This window comes from Pseudonaja textilis, chromosome 3 (assembly GCF_049901715.1).
Source record: "Pseudonaja textilis isolate UNSWEBS1 chromosome 3, rPseTex1.2, whole genome shotgun sequence".
NCBI classification, from domain to species: domain Eukaryota; kingdom Metazoa; phylum Chordata; class Lepidosauria; order Squamata; family Elapidae; genus Pseudonaja; species Pseudonaja textilis.
The window spans coordinates 157,484,131-157,503,787 of record NC_141992.1 but is presented as its reverse complement, the minus strand read 5'-3'; the positions used below and the strand labels follow the sequence as shown (position 1 = coordinate 157,503,787).

The 19,657-nt window shown below is 39.7% G+C and overlaps 1 long non-coding RNA gene across 1 annotated transcript in view; it reads left to right on the top strand.

The window, feature by feature from the left end:
- Positions 1–19,657, top strand: part of LOC148126370 (uncharacterized) — a 313,275-nt gene that overhangs the window by 260,622 nt on the left and 32,996 nt on the right. The window lies entirely within an intron of this gene.

Below are 19,657 nucleotides of genomic sequence, written 5' to 3'. Positions count from 1 at the left end.
TAGCCAAATTTCTCGCCAAACAACTACAGCCCTATGCAGAATCCATCAACTCACACGTAAGAAACTCATTCCAGTTCATCGAGATCATAAAGAAACAAAACTTACAACCCAGCGACCTACTAGTGAGCTTCGATGTCATATCCCTCTTCACCCAAGTGCCAATAAAAGAAGACTTGACAGCCATCCAAAACAAATACAACCCCCCCCAAACACATCCTAGATCTGACCAACCACTGCCTATCCAATACATACTTCACCTACAATGGACAAAAATACAAACAAATAGAAGGAGCACCCATGGGATCACCCCTCTCACCTGTCATCGCAAACCTCTACTTGGAACACTTTGAAACACAAGCTCTAGAAAAATACGACCACAAACCCAAACTCTGGCTCAGATACGTAGATGACACCTTCATAATCTGGCCACACGGGAAAGAAAAACTGAACAACTTCCTCACACACCTCAACAGCCTACACCCCAAAATACAATTCACCATGGAAACAGAAGCCAACAATCAACTTCCCTTCCTAGATGTCTTGGTATACAAAAGATCCAATGGCTCCCTAGGACACACCATCTACCAGAAGAAAACACATACAAACTGCTATCTACATGCACTCTTACACCACTACCCAGTACAGATCAATTCCGTAGCCGAGACATTCATCTCCAGAACAAAATGCTTAGCCGATGAACAACACCAAAAAAACCGAACTACACACTCTCACCAACGTACTAACAGCCAATGGATTCCAAAGAAAGAAGATTACCCACCTAATCCAAAAAGAAACCCCAACCAAAATCCAAGACAGAGAACAAGAAAACGGCAAAGCCCTTCTCCCATATATAAAAGGCACCACAGACAAAATCAGCAAGATCCTCCAAAAACACAACATTAAAACGGCATTCGGCACAAACAGAAAAATATCCAATCATCCTAAGAAACCCCAAAGACAAAATTGAATTCGAAAACCAAGGAGTATACGAAATCCCCTGCACTGCCTGCCCCACCACATACATTGGACAAACTAACAGAAGAATAAGTGCGCACATTGAAGAACATAAGAACTCAATCAAAAAAGAAGAAACGACCTCTTCCCTGGTCCAACACCTCAAAGCCACAGGACATGAGATTGACTTTAAAAATACCAGAACTATCGCCAAAACTGAACACTTCAACAGCAGAATAATCAGAGAAGCCATAGAGATAGAAAAACGCCCACACAGCATGAATAAACGAGATGACACTTCCCGCCTTCCAGCCATTTGGAAACCCGCCCTCATGAACAGACGAGTACCTAACATGAAGAATGACACCAGACCCACACCCATGAGAGCCACACAAGATGCCACCACCACACTTCCATGTAGAAAACAGACTCACACCCACTCAGAAGATGAGACATGACCACGGACCAGAAGCCGCAATGCAGCTGCATCACTACCCACTTCAAACCCCTCCGAGCCATACATGAAGCAAACCGACACCCACTATGAAGATGCTGCACGACCACGAACTCGAAGCCAAACAGCAAGATCACAGCTCACCAACTCAAATCCCCCAGCAACTAAGACTAACCTGAGCACAACCAAGCCCCCACCTGAACAGAACACGCCTCCAGCCAATCAGAACACGGCCAATCCCCCCAACCAATCAGAACACAGCCAAACCCCCTATCAATGAGAACACACCCCCACCCAATCAGAACATAGCCAAGCCCCCACCCAATCAAGTCACACCCCCACTAGCAGTTAAAAGGAAGCAGCAGCTGCAATCTCACATCACTCTGAGAAGCACAGAGCCGAAGAAAGAAGCCTGAAGATGATGAATGAGACTTCATCGAAACGTTGCCTAGATATTGCCAATCTTAAGTGGGAGAAAACCCGAATAACCAAAGATCCATATAATATATATATATATATATATATATATATATGATTTATTAAAATTATATTATATGATAAGACTACAGATAAGCTCTTGTGTACCATGCAGACTATAGATAACCAGAAGTCCTATACATTGGGACAATTCTTACATCCTCAGTTTAGATAATATGCATATTTTGCAAGTTATATTAAAGTCTGTATGAAATTCCATTTTTTTCATTATTTCCAATGATTTTAGGAAAACAATCAACAATATTAAATGTGCATGAGCAATTAGAATTTCTAAAAGACTGTAAAAATAAACTTAAAGCAAGCTGTTCTCTCTTGTTCAGTATTCAAGGCATTACTTTTCTTAACAACTGAGAAACAATATCCCCAGTAAATAGACTTTGATCCCAGGAAGGTGGTACAGCACTGAAATACCTATTTAATCATAGGCTCATTGCATCGCCTTAGGGAAATTATCTTGTGCCCAATTTGCCACATGCAAAGTGGCATAAGAAGCATATTTTAAGAGTGAAAAATGGACAATAAAGCCTTTGCATGTGAAAAATGACCTATAAATGCTTAACTGTACTGTAATCATAAGTAACAAAATACACACAATGGAAAATGTCTAGAAATGACAAATGGTCAGCCTCATAATATTGCTGGTATTTCAAATCTCTCCTCAGGTGATCTTTGCTCATATTCTCTGCATTTAACATTTGTGAGAAGCTAAAAAGCCGGAAGGAAAGAAATATTAAGCTGATATTCAAACTCAGTGAATTCTGTGTTTCCCTTAATTTAGTTTTTTTGGTTTTGCCTCTTTCATGTTTATATTGCAGAATGCAGACACTGAGAGAAGAAGCTCAGAAGTATGAAAACTGGAGAAAGAGTTTTAAAGAAGTTGCTGCAGCCACTGAATATTTTCCACAATCATATCCCTCACTATATCAATTTCTGTCTTTCATCTTCAAATAAGACTAGTTCTTGGAGCTTTATGTATCCCAAAGTTATAGTAAATGATAGAGAACCACAGAATTGACCCTGAATAAGGAATGCAATAGATGGTAAAATATTCCTTAAATCCAGGAAAAGAAGATAACTTTAGAAAGAAAATGATTCTGCCTTTACTCTCTTTGGTAAAAGAATGAAAAAAGGAGAAACATAGGTTTTCAAGATTCTGTTACTATATCTTATTTCAATATTCCTTGTGAGTCTGTTTCCTTGCCTGCCCTGTTTCAAAATCCTCCAACATTCTAACTATCTAGTTGAACTTTCTACTACAAACATGTAGTTTTAGGCACAAAGAAGCCCCTATAACATTGGTTATCCAAATTGACGGCTCCTAACTTCATGTAAGACCCACAAATATACTCCTATAAACATAGATGCATTTTTCTTTTGTTTAATCACTTTTTTCAGTGCTGTTGTATTTTTGAACGGTCATTAAATGAACTGTTGTAAGTTGAGGAAAACTTGTAATGTAGGATGCAGTAAGAAGAAAGTGAACATTTGACTGCCAGAACTTCCAAAGTTATAGAAATGACAGACCTGCTATCTATCATGTGCCCTTTCTTAACATTTTAAAGATAGAAATTCCAAATAAACTATCAAATAGTAAAGGGAACAGGACAACAATTGATTAAATGTTCTGAATGTTTTGCAAAGAGGCATTACTCACTTCATTCTGGAAATGATAGATGCCTACATACATTTCCTAAAAGCTTAGCAGTTCAAACACTGTTTCTTTAGATTACTTACTAATATGCTGCTGTTGAAACCAAAGAGTTGTATCATTTTATCTAGGAAATTGTCTAAATTGTTACTCAATTGTTTACCAGATTGAAAAAGTAAAAGGATAATAACTCCAGGGACATAATGCTTTTAATTTTGAAACTAATGTTATTTTATCTTTTGGCTGCTTGTTGCCTTGGAAAAAGCAGAATAATTTTTTTTTTAAAAAAACACCCCTAGAAGATGCAGCTAAAGAAGGAAGAAAACATCATGAAAGTTTAGATCTTATATAAGGCTTTTCTTTAAGTAGATTTTTTATTTATTCCACAAACATAAAAAAAATATGGTATATTCATATTTGCCTTGTGAGAAAACTAAAATGTGAGAGAGCATAACTAATCCAATAGCATCAGATTTACTTCATGGCAGTTTACAGAATTCAATCTTAATTTCCTTACTTGTAGCCAATGGCCATTCTCTTTCTCTCTACCCTCCTTCGCTCCCTCCCCTCTCTCTGTCTTTCTCTCATTCCCCCACCCCACCCCCGTTACTAGACACGAAGGAACTATGCAACATTACTTGATATATGAGCAAGTAACACAGAGATAAACAGGAAACAGAGGCCTTTCATTTAAGCATACCAGTGAGGTACATATCTTCCCATCTACAGTTAATGGATGTTCACAAATGGCATATAATTGCTTTACTATCACATATCAGGAAATGGCACACAAATATATATATATTGGGAAATGTTTCATTCTTCCTCGCACATTCAGACAACAATGGACTCTGTAAATCACTTCCTTTATTATGGAATAACAAGCTATACCACAGAGAAATCATTTGCTGTATCTACTGCCAGTATAAAATTATTCATTTTATTTTTCTTTCAATAGTGAATAATGCCTGAAGTTTTCAATAACAACTAATAAATCTTGTATTTATATCAGCATGAAAGGTCACATTGGTAAATTTGTTTTCTATAACTACTCTTTGAATAAATAAAATAATACACAGTGACACTGCATGGAGTTTTATAATACAATTTGTACATGTTTTCAATTCTCTTGCTCATCCTTGTTGTACAGATGAAATTACTAGGATAAGCTGGTCATCCTCTAGCTATTAATAAAATCCCGGTAGACATTCCATTTTATAAACCTTGAAAACTATCTGTAGCAGCTCTAAAATGCTAATCTGGTGCTCAGCAACAAAAAGTTATAGAGTTGTTCAGAGTTATAGGTTTGTTATTAGCTTTATGGACCAAGTTGCCAACATAGTATCACTTCAATTATCCAAAAGATGCAGGAAATGACTCTCAGATTTGAATGTGGCAATTGAAAAAGCAGATCTCCTGAAGGGCAGGGGACTAATACAGGGGACTAGTACAATACAGTCTAAGTTGGCTTATGGGGCTCTGAAAACAACTTTATTTCTCTTAGTGGTAGGCAAATGTGATTGAAGAAACCTTTGTAGGATGTACTAGTCATGCTTGTCTGCTAAGCCCAAATCCCCAGATTTTAGGAATTTCTCTTCCTCTGGGAAAAAAAGTTTCATCATGTATATGACTCAACGTTATATAACAAATATGTAAACTTGTAGGATCTAATCTGAGTCACTTTTATTCTTCCAAGCTTTCAGGGTTGTGTATCCAGAATATGTGCACTGGTCTGTTCTACAATTATACAGTGCCTGATTGTGTGTAGCTTTTAGTTGTTAATTAGACATCCACCCAGTAAATGCTAAACTCCATCTAGCCACTCTGACTGAATCCTGAATTAAGGAAATACAGGATCATAAAAAAGGGAGTTATGGCTGGATATTAAGTCATTGATTATTGTTTCCTTGTGCCTCTTCACATTCATCTCCTAAGTAGTGGATAAGCAGGTGGTATATCAGCATTCCTGTGGACTAGTAGTTCCAACAGTACTTAAAAAAATCCATATTAATGGAATTATTTATGTTTACATTTCTGCTTTTTCTTAACTACTTTATTTCCTTTATATTTGGTTGTCAATTATTTTCCATTTAATCATTCCATTCAGTATTTCTTAGTCTCAGCAACTTTAAGATGTATGGAGTTCAACTCCTAGAATTCCCCAGTTACATATCTTAAAGTTACTGAGGTTCAGAAACATTGAGCCATTCAATACTAAGAGGCTGTCATGCTCTGTTTTGTTATCACAGAATATTTTTTACCAGATTTCCCCCAAAGGTAACTTTATTTTTTTGTCTCCTATGCCTGCCTATATCTTTGTCTTCTGTACAAAGTCTAGGCTACAGTAAACAACTGCAAAATTCCATGCTACTATTAGATGGCAGACAAAAGATGTTGAGCTCTCTTTTCTGCTGTCTACTGGTTGGCTGGATTCCTGTAGCTCAGATAAGGCAGCTCTAATCTTAACCTTAGCAGAGGTGGTATGATTTCAGTCCCACCTTAACTAGCTATAAAAATGTGTTTAGTAATATGTATAAAAATGGTACATCCATCAAGTGCCAAAATTGGCTGATTAGGAGAATTAAGTCTGTCTGTAGGTTGAAACAGAATATATTTCATTCACAACACACTTTGTTGTAGACAAATCCTTTATTTTTTAGAGAAAATATTTTCAGTCACCTTGCTTTTATTATTATTTTCCTCTTTCTGCCTCAAAGAATAGGAAAGTAGGAAACCTATAGTTTTGGTTTCATTAAATCACTTTAATGGTTTCATCCATCCAATCATTCATTCATTTGTTGATGAACAAAGCCTTATATTCATGCTTTAAGAATATAATATTAATTTAAAAATGGGCAGTATAGTGATGGATTTGATATGGACCAGAAGCAGAAGGATCTATCACTGTCACCCCTTTTTCTTGATAGCTGCTGGTGAATAATTACTTCTCTAAATTTCCTGCCTGGGTCTACTTGATATCCAAGAACTATGACTAGATATTAAACATTCCCCTGATGAACAAAATTATATTAAGATTCCAGTTGTAGTTGGTTCAAGATATTTTATAATCTGAGGGAGAGCCAATCTGAGGTTCACCCAACAAAAGTAAGATACAAAACTTACTGTCATTAATTTGATATAACAAGGAGAAAAATTTGAAAGCAATTCTCATCACCATCACCACCACCATCATCTCCATTATCAAAGAACTAGTATAGCTTAGTAGTTCAAATACTGGACTGTGCTTAGAAAAATCCAGTTATGGAAACTTGTTGGGTGACTTCAGACAGGCATTTTTTTCTCAGCCCAATCTATATCACCAGCTTATTGCTGTGGAAGAAAAAAAAATTGGACGAGAATTGTTATATATTCCACTTGGAGCTCCTTGAGCAATACCAGGATGCAAATTTAATAAATATAAATACATTGAAACAACTGTCTCAGTCTGTTCACTTGAGGAGCAGCTCTGAGTCAATTATTCACTTTAAAAAAAATCTACAGACTTTTCTAGTCATAAACTAGAAATTGTATTCCCTGCCATAAATTATTTGGGGAGAAAATTATATCTGAAAATTCCATATTTTAAGTAAAAGCCAGTCTTCTATCAAAAGGGCAGAAATATAACTCTTCATTAATTCCTGAATTAATTTTTTACATGTTTGTATGTAATAGAAAAGGGGGCAGAAAATAGGTTGTGATCCTATTTTCCAATTTATCTGTGGTCCACAGATAAGATTGAGGACAGTGTAAAACATGATTTACTCTCCTCATTTAGTACTTGCCTTGCATTCTTCAGAAAAGGCAGCCTTGTGATTGCAGCATTTTCTCTTGATGCTAGAAAGGTTTAATTGGTCTAGGATTGATTCTGTAGGAGTGTTGAGGAGGATCCTTTGGGATGATCGCCTACCTCATCTCTTCCTTCACCATGTGGGATTGCACAGAAGTCAATTTCTGGTCCTGACCTGTGTTTGATGTCAGCTTCAGTCACAGACAAAGGCTTCTTCTCTGCAGATTTCATTTCCAAAAGCTGTCTACCAAAAACTAGAGGGAAGGAGTACAGAAGGGAAAAAGAGAGAGAAGGAAATACTTTGATTTCGAGCTTCATAGTGTGTAATTACTGTCAAGCCTCACTGAACTGTGTCATTTTCAGTGAGCTGACTAAGAGGTTTTCTGACCAGAGTTTGTCCTGGCAGATGCTGACTATTTTTAGTTTTCTAATGTTTTGTTTGAACACTTACACACATGTGACACATAAGCAATGTGGCATAACATTGCTTTTGGCATACTGAACCTGCGCAATACTTGTTTTTCGTTTTTGTCTCCCTCAGTCCACCTGGATCCTTTGCAATAGAAAGGTTTATGCTTCCAGGCTGTCTGAAGAAAACAGGCCTGCATAGAATCATAAAAGGCCATGGCATATTTTGTCTATCTTAAAAGGATGGCTTTAGAAGAAAACCTACATGTTGGGTATCATTTACTAAGCCTATTTTAGCCTAAGATCATGAAGAATAGAGAGAGAGAGAAACTGTTAATCTTTTTCAGTTTTAAGCAAGTGGTGTGCTGGTAAATATTGAAGAACTGGCTTGACTGGCTCCATTGTTGTGGCTGTGGTCTATAGCTATCTGAGGAACAGATAATCAACAAATTAGGTGAGTAGTTCCAGAAAATGTAGCAATCAATTCACATTAGCTGGGATAAGCCAGTTCCAGCACATCACTGGATTTGGCATACAGCCAGTTGAAATGCAGTCTTCTTCATTCACATCAACTTTCTCTAATAAGGATTTTAGACTTTGGTTTAATCTGGGAAGTGAACTGTACATTGGGGCATGAGATTTATATGTATAGTAAAAGAAAAAAGGAGATAAATATCCTTATTTTTTCATGTGTCAGTTCAAATGAATTGATTTTGGACTAGAGTACCAGTATATTTAGCAGAATCCCAGGATTGGGATCTGATGGAAGAGATTTTTGGGTTGTTCCATCCTTGATATTATCAACTAACTTTGTTAAGTCAGTATAGAGTTTACCACTGCAAATCCCTAACAATGTATTGAAAAGATGTGGCTCTAGTTTACTGCTAATACCTCTTGTATATCTCCAGTTTCATGCTTTGCATATTCTCTCAACATACGTTCAGAATTGGAATAAATATCTCATCATGTAACACTTGAAATTCACTTTCATTTTCTTCTTTCAATCTGAATGTGTATGGCAGTGGCATTTTATTCAAAGTTAAAGAAAGAACCTTGCTTTAAACTTAGCTATACTGTATATGTGGTGTATGTATAATAAAGTCCATGTGCCAATACAGATTTTAAAGTAAAAATGGGTGGGGAGGGGTGGAACCTTTAAAACAAGATGTGGGCTGTTCATCAAACCATAAAGTGTTACATATAATACAAGTCTGGCTCTCACTCCATATAGGGAGTGCTTTCATATTGTGATAATTGTACATGATTGATTAGTCTGCCCACATACTTTTTAATGCTATTATGCTATAGCCAGAAATAATTGAATTTGTAATATGCTCTTAACAATACAATTTCAAGTGGTTTCTTGGCCTATATTGAAAATAATCCTAGAATATAAAGCCAAAGAGAAGGTAAATTTACTATGGTTCTATTCACAGAACTCTGTCCATCTGCTGTATACTTGTTTCTGTCTCTGTCTCTCTCTTACACACCCATATGTGAAAGAAATGTGCCATATGTGTGGAAAATAAGTGAATCTGGAACAGTTTTCATCAACCCGATGTAGTCTGAAATGTGTTGCATGTCAGCCATAACAGGAAAAATCTGAAGCACCACCCATATGAAGATACTAGGTTGAGGATGAAGCACTGTTTATAAGATGAACACTATGTAAAAAAGAACCATGTGTATTTGTTGACTCAATGTATATCCTATCTATGAATTGTATGTACTGACATTTCTTTTTCTAAAACATTTGCTTGAAATTGAAATAATTATATTCTGAAGCATTTCATGAGCCAGAATGATGATTCAGAAGATTTTATACTTTTTACTCCAGGATTTATTCATGTATAATCTCCAAGGAGTTTCCAGAGTTATTAGAAAGAAGAAACATCAAACCATGCTTTTCAGAGGCAGCTCCATGTACAGTATATTTGAATTGTCCAGTTAAGAGAACATGTAAGTTCACAGTGTTTTTAACAAGATTCATATAAGTGAAAGAAATAGGGTTACAAGAACTTAGCCTTGTTTCTTATTCCAATTAATATCCTAAGGCGTTACGGCAGTTACTTTCTTAATATCTCACTAACGTCTTTATTGTGAAATAGAAAGAAGGAGGTTCTTTTTACTGCTAATGGCTGCATTTGAAGGTAGTTTCTAAAATCCTTTTCTAAATTCTTACTAGCATGGGAATAAATCTTTATAACATTCTATCTATGTTGTAGAGCGATGGTAAGGACGAGGCATAAGACCAGAGCATGCAAGTAACAGGCTTTATTGCAATGAATAAAGGGTTGTCGCATCTGCTAGCTAACTCACAGACCAGCGGGCGACAACAGGCTGGCTCTGCTCGACAGCCGGCTTATATAGCCGGCTGTCAAACGGAGCCAACCAATGGGAGCTGCTGGTGCTTCCGCTCAAACAGCGGACCTGGTTGGGAACTCCAACCGGTTCCATAGACATAACACCCCTTCCCCCCAGCTGTGAACATGCATAGTCTTGTAGGTACGTGGGCTGTCTTTGCTGGCGCCCGGAGCGTCGCAGTTCGGGTGAACTGCCAGTCTGAGTCAAGTCCTGCCTCTTGGAGCGCCCCTCAGCGGTTGTTGGTGCTGGGGCTTGTCCCGGTGTGGAGTCTGATGGTGCTGGTGAAACCCCCTGCTCAGGTTGGCCCGATCGAGTCTCGAGGTCCGGCCGGCCGGTTGGGTCGTTTGCCGGCTGGATCGGTGACTCTGGTTGGAGACTCGGGTTCTCCATCCAGTCCTCTCGCTCGTCTGGGAAAACCTGGTTCCGCAGGGGATCTCCGTCAGGCGCGGGTGTGGCGTTGTTGGAGCTGGCTGGTTGGCATGGGTTGGTATCCGTCGCACCCATCCGTCGCCTTCTGAGTTGGTCCACGTGTCTCCGCCACAGACGTCCATCCTCAAGAAGGACCCGATAGGATCTAACTGCCAACCCTGTCAGGAATCCAGACCATCCCCTCCAGTCACCACCCCCACAAAGTGGGAGGCGCCAACGCGCCTTGGTCAAGACTTCACATTGACTTAGCCGGCCCAATACACGGCAAAACCTTCCTGGTGGTCGTGGATTCATACTCTAAATGGATCGATGTGGCCCAACTATCCACGACCACCACACAAGCGGTTACCAAGGCCTTGACCCGTCTATTCGTGACACATGGTCTACCAGATACTATAGTTTCGATAATGGCCCCAGTTTGCCTCAACAGAATTTAGCCGCTTTGCCTCCAATCTTGGCATCCGACACATCTTCACGGCCCCCTTTCATCCTGCCAGCAACGGATTGGCAGAGAGAGCCGTTAGGTCCACAAAAGAAGCGTTAGCCAGATTCAGCAAAGAAGACCTGGCACCACAGACTCTCCGTTTCTTACTAAGCCAACACTCAACCCCATGCATGGTCACCAACAAATCCCCAGCTGAACTCCTGATGGGTAGATGCCTAAGAACTGTGTTGGATAGGCTCCACCCTCACTATTGCCCTGACACCCCTCTTGCTTCAATAACGGGGTCAGAGATTTTGTCTTGCAGGAACATGTCTTTGCGAGGAACTACGCCGGTGACCCACTATGGATTCCAGGGGAGATTGTAGCCATCACCGGTCCCAGGTCGACCGAGTCCAGCTGGAAGACGGCCGCATCTGGAGAAGGCACCTGGACCAGCTAAGGAAGCGCCAGGGTACCCCGCTAGTGCTGGGTTGTGGGCACAGGTCAGTCCCCAGGTGCCACACCAAACTCTCATCGGAGACCATTCCAGAGGCTCTTCGCCACCATCACCCGAGCATAGGGAGCAGGCAGTAGACCGAGACTGCCCGATGGGTCCCCCGCTGGAACCATCTGATGGAGCCGCGACATCGCCGGCCAGAAGCACTTCACCGGTACCAGCTCAGACCTCTGAGCGAGTCCGCACTCCATCACCAACACTACCTGTTTCTTCTAACTCTGAGACACTTGGTAACTCGCCTGAGTTACGACGCTCGGGACGCCAGCACAGACCACCCACTTATTTAAATGACTATGCGTGTTCGCATCTGGGGGGAAGGGGTGTTATGTCCCTGGAACTTGCCAAAGTTCCCACCCAGGTCGTTCAAGCTGCAGGGGCGTTTGCTGCCCCTCATTGGCTGACTTCCGTCGACAGCCAGCTATAAAAGCCAGCTGCAGGGTTCGGTCAGCCGCTGTTCGTTGGAAGCCTGCTCTAGGCGGAGCTGACACGTCCAGTCCTTTATTTCCCAAATAAAGTCTTGTTGCATTCATGCCCTGGTCTAGCCTCTCATTGCTCAATCTACAACACTATAGTTTTGGTTTCATTAAATCACTTTAATGGTTTCATCCATCCAATTATTCATTCATTTGTTGATGAACAAAGCCTTATATTCATGCTTTAAGAATATAATATTAATTTAAAAATGGGCAGTATAGTGATGGATTTGATATGGACCAGAGCAGAAGGATCTATCACTGTCACCCCTTTTTCTTGATAGCTGCTGGTGAATAATTATTTCTCTAAATTTCCTGCCTGGGTCTACTTGATATCCAAGAACTATGACTAGATATTAAACATTCCCCTGATGAACAAAATTATATTCAGATTCCAGTTGTAGTTGGTTCAAGATATTTTATAATCTGAGGGAGAGCCAATCTGAGGTTCACCCAACAAAAGTAAGATACAAAACTTACTGTCATTAATTTGATATAACAAGGAGAAAAATTTGAAAGCAATTCTCATCACCATCACCACCACCATCATCTCCAAATACTGGACTGTGCTTAGAAAAATCCAGTTATGGAAACTTGTTGGGTGACTTCAGACAGGCATTTTTTCTCAGCCCAATCTATATCACCAGCTTATTGCTGTGGAAGAAAAAAAAATGGACGAGAATTGTTATATATTCCACTTGGAGCTCCTTGAGCAATACCAGGATGCAAATTTAATAAATATAAATACATTGAAACAACTGTCTCAGTCTGTTCACTTGAGGAGCAGCTCTGAGTCAATTATTCACTTTAAAAAATATCTACAGACTTTTCTAGTCATAAACTAGAAATTGTATTCCCTGCCATAAATTATTTGGGGAGAAAATTATATCTGAAAATTCCATATTTTAAGTAAAAGCCAGTCTTCTATCAAAAGGGCAGAAATATAACTCTTCATTAATTCCTGAATTAATTTTTTACATGTTTGTATGTAATAGAAAAGGGGGCAGAAAATAGGTTGTGATCCTATTTTCCAATTTATCTGTGGTCCACAGATAAGATTGAGGACAGTGTAAAACATGATTTACTCTCCTCATTTAGTACTTGCCTTGCATTCTTCAGAAAAGGCAGCCTTGTGACTGCAGCATTTTCTCTTGATGTTAGAAAGGTTTAATTGGTCTAGGATTGATTCTGTAGGAGTGTTGAGGAGGATCCTTTGGGATGATCGCCTACCTCATCTCTTCCTTCACCATGTGGGATTGCACAGAAGTCAATTTCTGGTCCTGACCTGTGTTTGATGTCAGCTTCAGTCACAGACAAAGGCTTCTTCTCTGCAGATTTCATTTCCAAAAGCTGTCTACCAAAAACTAGAAGGAAGGAGTACAGAAGGGAAAAAGAGAGAGAAGGAAATACTTTGATTTCGAGCTTCATAGTGTGTAATTACTGTCAAGTCTCACTAAACTGTGTCATTTTCAGTGAGCTGACTAAGAAGTTTTCTGACCAGAGTTTGTCCTGGCAGATGCTGACTATTTTTAGTTTTCTAATGTTTTGTTTGAACACTTACACACATGTGACACATAAGCAATGTGGCATAACATTGCTTTTGGCATACTGAACCTGCGCAATACTTGTTTTTCGTTTTTGTCTCTCTCAGTCCACCTGGATCCTTTGCAATAGAAAGGTTTATGCTTCCAGGCTGTCTGAAGAAAACAGGCCTGCATAGAATCATAAAAGGCCATGGCATATTTTGTCTATCTTAAAAGGATGGCTTTAGAAGAAAACCTACATGTTGGGTATCATTTACTAAGCCTATTTTAGCCTAAGATCATGAAGAATAGAGAGAGAGAGAGAAAAAAACTGTTAATCTTTTTCAGTTTTAAGCAAGTGGTGTGCTGGTAAATATTGAAGAACTGGCTTGACTGGCTCCATTGTTGTGGCTGTGGTCTATAGCTATCTGAGGAACAGATAATCAACAGATTAGGCGAGTAGTTCCAGAAAATGTAGCAATCAATTCACATTAGCTGGGATAAGCCAGTTCCAGCACATCACTGGATTTGGCATACAGCCAGTTGAAATGCAGTCTTCTTCATTCACATCAACTTTCTCTAATAAGGATTTTAGACTTTGGTTTAATCTGGGAAGTGACCTGTACATTGGGGCATGAGATTTATATGTATGGTAAAAGAAAAAAGGAGATAAATATCCTTATTTTTTCATGTGTCAGTTCAAACGAATTGATTTTGGACTAGAGTACCAGTATATTTAGCAGAATCCCAGGATTGGGATCTGATGGAAGAGATTTTTGGGTTGTTCCATCCTGTGGTAATATATCCATCATATTCTGCAAGTTCTTGTACAGCTTTGTAAGATCTGGGGGTATCACAAACGCTCCTCATGAGGGCAGTAGTGTCTTTATGATGAGAGTTTGATCCTGTTGGGGTCTGCAAAGCTCAGAGACCAGGAATGTGCGTGGGAGTTCACAGTACCTAGCCGAGCCATTCCCATGAGACCTTTGGTGCCTGGATATTCTCACGGGAACTTTATCACCTTCGCTGAGGCCTAGCTAGATAATGCTGCTGAGCTAATGTTGAAGTCATTGTTTTGATTTTGTACTTGCATTTTTCTTAATAAATACTGCTACCCGAGTGCTCTCGGGGCTGGCAGTGCTCAGACGTTTTCCCTGCGTCTCCCATTTTTCAATTGTCAGACCACCACAAGTGGTGACCCAGCGTGATAGTTTGGAAGGCTATACGTTTCGGCGTGATAGCTTGAAAGCTATCGTTTCCCGCATCCTATACTCATCGTCGCGGACGTCGACTGGGCCCTCATCTTCTTCGCTGGACGGAGACAGATTCTTTTCGTGAGTATGGGGAGGTTTCTCAAAGCTCAGACAAAGCACCTTAGGGAAATGAGAGAGATCGCTGGGAATAGTTTTAAGTTTGGAGTTCATAGTAGAGGACATGAAGTAGGAAAGAAAGAAATTGAGGACTTATTACAGTATGTTTGGAAACATATTCCGTGTTATCCAGAGGAGGTAGTATTAAAGTAGAGTGCTGGAGAAAGATAGGGAAATTTTTGCACGAGGAGCCTCGTGCCCCTTCTTCAATTTTGTTAACCTGGAGGGTGGTTATGGATGCATTAGCTACGCATGAACAACCGCTCCTAGCACCCCCGAAGAAGGTTTGCCGCCTTACAATGCGGTGCGTATATTGCCACCGACAGCACCTCCAGATAAATCCAGAGGACTGTCAGGCACTGAAAATACTTTGTCAGAAGAGAAGAGTTTGCCTTTAAGAGTTCAAGTAGATGCAGTTACTGCAGCTATTCAAGAAGCAACAAATAGAGGGGAATTATCAGGAGATGATTTGGTAGATTTTGGAGTGGAGATTCAACTTAATCCAGTAGAAATTGGTGTGGATGTTGCTTTAAATCCGCAGAGAGTGGAAGCCTTTACCTCTCAAGATTTTAAAGGAAGTTAAGCAAGCAGCAAAAGAGTATGGTGTTAGATCGCCATACACTCAGGCATTGTTAGAAGCAGTTGGCTATGGAAATAAAATGATTCCGGCTGACTGGAGAGCTCTATTTAATATGATTCTAACTCCAGCTCAATATTTGGTGTTAGATCAGAAATGGAGACAGCTGGCAGTTCAAAGGGGAACAGCAAATGTTACTCCAGATCAGCTTTATGGATCTGGTAATTTTACAACAGTGGAATTACAGCGAGATGGAATGCCGGAGGAGGGATTCATTCTTCTCCCACAGTTAATTTTCCAAGCCGTACGGGCCCTCCCTGACGGCGAAGGTGGTGAGAAGACCTTTACTAACATCAAACAAGGAAACAATGAACCCTATGAAAATTTCATTAGCAGATTGAAAGTGGCTATTGAAAGGCAAATTGACAATCAATTTGCCCGGAATGAATTGCTTTTGAAGTTAGCAGTAGAACAGGCAAATGCAGATTGTAAAAAAATTCTAAATCCGCTTATTGCGAGCGGAGAGAGAGAGATAGCGGATTTGATAAACGCATGTAGAAAGGTGGGGAGTCAGACTTTTAACATGGAGACTTTAGCTCTGGCTCTGCAGGCAGGAAATAATAAAGGCACTTGTTTCAATTGCGGGAAGCCTGGACATTTTAAAGCGCAATGTCGGGCTCCTGGGGGGGGTCAAAGTCAGCAAAATGAGAGATCAATGGGACAGGGTGTGACCTAAATCAGTAATCAGTATATCAGATGCTCCTAAAGTTTTTACTGATGGAGAAAAATTTTTTTTTTGTTTGGTGCTTGTGTTTGGAAAGATAAATCTGGAATTTGGCATACAAAAGTGACATCAGAGCAGAAGTCTGCCCAACAGGCAGAACTTGCTGCTGTAGTTTTGGCTTTTCAAAATTTTCAAAATCAGGATTTTAATCTAATAGTGGATTCTTTGTATGTATATAATTTGTTACCCTTTGTAGCAGGTTCTTATTTGTCTCCTGGAATATCACCTAATATTCTACGTTTGCTTTTGTTGTTGCAAGGATGTTTGGAGCAGCGTGTGAATGTGTGTTTTGTTGCCCATATCCGTAGCCATAGTAATTTACCTGAATTTTATCACAAGGCAATGCCAAAGCTGACAGTGCTGTAACTTCAGTTCTCACTGTCCAGCCATGGGACAGCCATAGTTATTTTCATCAAAATGCTAAAGCGTTGGCACATCAATTCAAGCTTACTGCTGCAGAAGCTGCTGCCATAATTCAACAATGTCCAACTTGTTCAAAGCAAGGCACAGCTATTCCTATGGGAGTCAACCCCAGGGGTTGAAACCCTCAATGATTTGGCAAATGGATGTTACTCAGTATCCATCATTTGCACCTTGGAAGTATATACATGTGACTGTGGATACTTATTCAGGATTTCTAATGGCTACTCCTCAAAGAGGTGAAGCGGTTAAACATGTCATCAATCATTGCATTAAGACATTTTCAGTCGCTGGTACGCCTCAAACTTTAAAAACAGACAATGGTGCGGCTTATCGGAGCACAGTCTTTGATCAGTTTTGCAAACAGTGGTCCGTGGAACATAAATTTGGAATTCCATACAATTCCACAGGACAAGCTATTGTGGAGCGTTATAATGGCACGCTCAAGAACATGTTAGCTAAATTAAATAAAAAGGAGGGAAGCTCCTGGGGCTTCCGGCAATTCAAGATCATTTAAATCTTGCTTTGTATACTTTAAATTTTTTAAATTTGTCTGGTAACCCCCTGCGGCGCGGCCAGCAGGCATTTTCTTCCCCTTCTACAGATGCAGTGAGGCCTCGAGTGTTGGTGCGATTCCTTCCGGATCCGGCATGGGTTCCCGCTGAGCTGATTACGTGGGGACGTGGTTATGCAGCAGTAGAACATCTTGGTCAGATTCGTTGGGTTCCTGGTCGTTGCATTCGGCCTGATCATTCACAAGCGCCTTCGCAGGTGCCAGTGAGGAGGTTCTTGATTCTCAGGATGGCGTTTCCGTGGTTCCTGATTCTCTTGATGCCGGCAATCCAGGCGTGGCGCTGTGAAAGCTGGGAAAAGATGACTGCTTATCTGAGATTAACAATTTGTATGCAGCAGGTTCCTTTGGGGAATCGGACTAAATTAATCTGCAAACAGCGGCATCTTTTGATTTTTCCAGCATATTGGTCCTGGCATAAGGGTCAAGACATTCTTTACTCGGGACCTGATAAGGATATTATATCTTCAGCCTGTGCTACAACTCTGATCCTGTTTAATGTTTCTGTTTCAGACTATGGACAATATTGGTGTCAATTGGAGTTGCCTAAGTTACTTTACACAACTTCTTTTTCCATTCGTCTTATGCCTCCACGGACTCTAATACGGAGGCGGAGAGCTGCTATTATCTCAGAAACTAGAGACCTTGGTGATAATTTAAGGAAGGAAAATTCCTACATCAAGGACGTTCGGATTGCAGCAAAGAGTTTAAATGTAACTAATTGTTAGCTTTGTATGCATGTACCCACCTTTTGGAATAGCTATGAACTATAGAGATATTCATATTTTAAATAATTTTACTGTTGCTATGTTTTATGATACTGTTAAGAATATTAAGATGTTAAATGAAGAAGTGTCTGAAATTCACCAAGTTACTTTACAAAATCGTTATGCTTTAGATATAATGTTAGCTGCTAAAGGAGGAGTTTGTGCTTTAATTCATTCACATTGTTGTGTTTTTATACATAATTATGAGCCTAACATTACAAGAACTGTTCATGATATGGAAGACCGCATAGCTGAACACGAAGCAGGAAAAGATGGCTTCAATAAGTCATTTTGGGCTTTGCTATGGGATTGGCTTCCTGACAGCTCATGGTTACGTTTATTGCTTCAATTAGTTGTAATAATTGTTATTACACTTATTATGTTATGTTGCTGTATTCAATGTATTCCTAATCTATTTCAAATGTGTGCCTCAGCCTTAAGTGTACGAAACCAAGTTGCGAGGAACTGTGTATTATGCCACTGAAACACCCCCTATCTTTGAATAAATAAAAAGGAGGGAATGTGGTAATATATCCATCATATTCTGCAAGTTCTTGTACAGCTTTGTAAGATCTGGGGGTATCACAAACGCTCCTCATGAGGGCAGTAGTGTCTTTATGATGAGAGTTTGATCCTGTTGGGGTCTGCAAAGCTCAGAGACCAGGAATGTGCGTGGGAGTTCACAGTACCTAGCCGAGCCATTCCCATGAGACCTTTGGTGCCTGGATATTCTCACGGGAACTTTATCACCTTCGCTGAGGCCTAGCTAGATAATGCTGCTGAGCTAATGTTGAAGTCATTGTTTTGATTTTGTACTTGCATTTTTCTTAATAAATACTGCTACCCGAGTGCTCTCGGGGCTGGCAATTGCTCAGACGTTTTCCCTGCGTCTCCCATTTTTCAATTGTCAGACCACCACACATCCTTGATATTATCAACTAACTTTGTTAAGTCAGTATAGAGTTTACCACTGCAAATCCCTAATAATGTATTGAAAAGGTGTGGCTCTGGTTTACTGCTAATACCTCTTGTATATCTCCAGTTTCATGCTTTGCATATTCTCTCAACATACGTTCAGAATTGGAATAAATATCTCATCATGTAACACTTGAAATTCACTTTCATTTTCTTCTTTCAATCTGAATGTGTATGGCAGTGGCATTTTATTCAAAGGAAAAGAAAGAACCTTGCTTTAAACTTAGCTATACTGTATATGTGGTGTATGTATAATAAAGTCCATGTGCCAATACAGATTTTAAAGTAAAAATGGGTGGGGAGGGGTGGAACCTTTAAAACAAGATGTGGGCTGTTCATCAAACCATAAAGTGTTACATATAATACAAGTTTGGCTCTCACTCCATATAGGGAGTGCTTTCATATTGTGATAATTGTACATGATTGATTAGTCTGCCCACATACTTTTTAATGCTATTATGCTATAGCCCAGAAATAATTGAATTTGTAATATGCCCTTAACAATACAATTTCAAGAGGTTTCTTGGCCTATATTGAAAATAATCCTAGAATATAAAGCCAAAGAGAAGGTAAATTTACTATGGTTCTATTCACAGAACTCTGTCCATCTGCTGTATACTTGTTTCTGTCTCTGTCTCTCTCTTACACACCCATATGTGAAAGAAATGTGCCATATGTGTGGAAAATAAGTGAATCTGGAACAGTTTTCATCAA